We start from the raw sequence: 4,123 nt of genomic DNA, 5'->3' as shown, positions 1-4,123 counted from the left end.
TATTGTTCAAATATAGCATGATAGGTCACCTTTAATGTTAATCTTTATCCCAATTTTCTTTCTCGTATATGTTCTACTTTTATCTCTGGGTAGTTGTTTTAACGTTTAGTATTACACCCCTCACCTGGCTACGCAATGTATTTATATTCAACATACAATGGCCTCATTACGGCGTAACACAAAGGTCATTGAAGGTAAAAAATAGCTTTCAGCTGTGTCTCAATAGGAAGAATACAAGGTTAACCAGATGTTTACAGCAATTCTAGTCACGTATGTCCAGTAACAAGCACATAATAGGTCCCTAATGTGAAACTCTTAAACCACCATACCAAGTAATGGGGTACAGTTTAAGGTAAACATTTGAACCAGTTTGAATGAATTAAAGTAAATGGCCTTTCAGTCTGATTATCAGGCTACTAATGCTTCAGATGAAGTCACTAAAGTAGGACACTGATCAAGGCTTCTGATTTATGTGATGGAAAAAGTTGTCGCCCGGGCAGCTTTCATTCTGGCTTGACCCGCAACACAACCTCTGAGACCGTCCTCCCATGAAAATCCAGTCATTTCAGAAAGGGCCACATAAGGACAAAGTCAAATGGCATATCATGGTGTCAAATCAGAAAACGCTTTTATGTGCAGTTCTAGATAGCATGAATTTACTTTTATTAATTTTGAGGATTTGTTGTGTATCTTTTACCAAGGAAAGACTTATTCACCTTTTAAATTGACCGTTTTGGGGTTTGGATTCACGCATCTTCATAAATCTCTATTTAATTTTGAAAATGCTTATCTTGTTTTACAATAGCTGTCTTTCCATAAACAAGAAAGTACTTCAATTCAAATGTTCTTTGTAGGCATGTTCAGTTTGTATAAACTGTAAGGAAGAGATGTCAGGCCTTAGGTTCTACTTTCTCAAAAAGTCATCATTTTTGTTTAAACATTCAAATTACAAAGGAGGACAAGTGGGATGTGAGAAAACCAGATGTGTAGCAGTTTAAATTCTGCTGAGGGAGAAAGGTTAAGACATGTTATTGGAGCGAGAGAATTCCAAAGGGCAGCTTGTCCTACAGATTATTCTGCGCGGAACCACATTTTAACACGGAAAAATAAGAAATGAATTGACAGCGAAAGCAATGTCAGGCTGCTTTGGTTTCTACTCGGCAAGGAGATGTCAGTCAGAAGTCATTAAGTGGTGCTAGTTAAGACAATATTGCCCTGGGGAAGTAAATAGGACAGCCTGACCCTGACCTGAGACCTGCTGAATTAGCTTTGGGACACACAATTACTGTGAAGTGCAGTGCAGAAATCAATGAGTATTAATGAATTTTGATGACTATAGTCAAGGAGTAGTAAGGCCCTCTGGAATCCTTCAGCACTGTGCGAGTGAGGTAAAGACACTCTTACACAAACCTCTCTGCGGGTAAAAAAGCAGGGCCAACAATGAGCCAGATTGGTTATTTTCTGGACTGTACAGCCTTTGAATGCTGTTTAATTCAGATGAAATTTGAAGTGTTTTTAAATGTTGAAAAGCAACTTGTTTGTGAAACATAGAAAAAGGATTTGAAACAACACTACGCAACACATACAATAAATATTGCCTCTGAATATCTGTGAATGACTCGGAGGCTTTTGTGGTTGATCCAGAAAATCACAGAGGAAGGTGCAACAGTGTGGCAGCATGCGTCTGAAGCTCTCTCTGTGGCTGCATTGAATGAAAAGAGGGTGAAAAGGTAGGTCACAGGAGTATCAGGTGTAAATGGTGGGTAATCTGAGTCAGGAATATGGCTACAAAAGGTTGTTTTAGAGGCCAAATATTCTGAGACCTGAAAGGTGAACCGTTCATTTAGACGCCATTAGAGGAGGACAAAGCTGTTAAGGCAGCGTGAAAAGATGGAAGCTCAGAACGACAGGTAAATATCCACTGAAATCCCTCAAAGCTCACTTTGAAGAAATGTTGATCAGGTTTTTCTTAAACTTGCCAAAAACCCACATGTCATTCCACTTTATGCTACAATTTATCGCCTTGTCAACCAATTATTACTGTCTGTATGCTGCATTGAACCAGAAAAGCATTTGGCGTTAGGAAGAAGTTCCTCAGGGAATGTGATGAGGCCTTTAGTCTGTTTATGAATCCCAAGAGGCGCAGTCATGTAAAATCATGTTCCAGATAACGTCCTTTCTGTTGACATAGGAACATGCTTTGGTCATGAACACGTACAAATAAATATACTCTATACTCTGAATATAGGGGGGGGATGTGTGCATGAGAGTGTGATTGCATTCTCATTGTTTATATCATCTTTTAAAAATGACTTAGTCACAGGCTGTATATTTAAAACTCAAAATGAAATGACTAAAAGATATAAAATACCAATACTCCTCAACCTCCGCACTACGGCATTATACTTACTACAGTACGCTAATGAGAGCCCTCCCCTGGCTGGTACTGGTTACAGCAGGTAAGCCCAATATCAATCCCACCATCCATTGTTTCAAATAATTGCTCTGCTGCTTAGCACAACAAAAGGAAATGCTGAAAAATTTCCAATGTCACATTTTCAAACTTGTTTTCATGACGACAACAACTTCTGTATTTAATTTCCTCTTAAATGATATGATCTGATTGTGCAATTAAAACATGTGATGGGGTTATTTTACCAAATAATTATTGCATCACAAGGGTTACATCACATGGACCCTGGCACAAGTCTGCACTTATATTGGTTATTATTTATGAAATGAGGACATCTGAGAGAAATAAAAAATTGCATGGGCTTCAAAGACACTGAAACCCATGAGATAATGTGACTAATTTAAACTGTAGAGCTTCTTGTTTTCAAGTAAGTGAATTAGATTTGATCTGTAATTTCTTATCAGACATCTTCAATTTAAAATAACTAATTCCACAGTACACTTGCATTGCAAATAGCTTTTGAAATTCCGCAAATAATCCATAACTTATGTTATACCGGGGCTGTTTTATACATATAGTTTTCATAGGTCTCAAATGCATTTTTGTCCATGTATCACTTTTGCCAGTATATTGCACACCCTGACCCCACAGGTTATTCATTAAAGTAACCCCCTGGTAGGTGAGAACTTATATATACAATCAGAATGTAATGTTTCCCTTCTTGCCTTCAAAGTTCATTCAGGCCCTTGAGATGTCATGTTACAGACACACCAACATTGCCCGGCTTGTTAATACTGAAGTCCAGCCAAATCTCATACAGGTCGATAAAGCAGGAACGACAAACGGAGCCAGATATAGATTTTATCAGGGTGTAGTCTCAGCCTCTAATGCCTGTTGGGAATTGGAAAGTTATCATTTTACATTTTCAAAATGTGTGGTGATAGACCAAGTGGGCAAATATTTATCTACAGAGAACATGTGTGGCTTTAAGACTATTGAGAACATTAAGTACATCATTAGATTTGAATCTCTCGCAGTCTAAACATATACTGTGTTGCTAGAAATGTACAACCCGTGGACTAAGTGTATACAATTATCTCTCTAAATAAAAAGGCACAGGAAAGTGCGTTTCAACGTTTCACCATTTCATTATGTGACATATGTAATGATTGTTTTTTTTATTGTTAAAATAGCAGCTTCAATAGGTCAGTAAATCCAGCATTGAATAGATTCGTTTTGGGCTGAGCTTGGTGTGTTAACAGAGCCTCAAACTTCAGACTTAGTCGACAGTACAGGTCTCTTAATGAACCAAATGTTACACCGGAGAAGCTTTGACTCAGTTAAAATGAATGAATGTAACATTTAACATGAACAAATGGTTTAATAACTACACATTTTACAGCTTGCAACAATAATCATACACACTCCAGCACAGATAACTACATGTTAGCACAAGTCTACATTGCTTCTAAAGGGCTGTTTGTGAATAATTACATTAGAGATGAATGGATAACATAATCTAATCAGGCATTAAGGAACTCTTTGTGAGGCTTATTATCGTCTCCTTAAATTAGTTGTCTGATGAAATGGTTCCCTCTGCTGGTGAGTGTAACACACAGCGCTGAAGATGACTAGCCTTTATTTCAGAACCACAAGGAGAATAGAGAATCTTCATCCCTAAAGAAGCCCTGAGAGGCAAGTGGGAGGGGG

The sequence above is a fragment of the Notothenia coriiceps genome, unplaced genomic scaffold (assembly GCF_000735185.1).
Source record: "Notothenia coriiceps isolate Sejong01 unplaced genomic scaffold, NC01 NC01_scaffold00005051, whole genome shotgun sequence".
Taxonomy (NCBI): domain Eukaryota; kingdom Metazoa; phylum Chordata; class Actinopteri; order Perciformes; family Nototheniidae; genus Notothenia; species Notothenia coriiceps.
The sequence above is the reverse complement of the archived record's forward strand: the minus strand, read 5'-3'. Positions refer to the sequence as shown.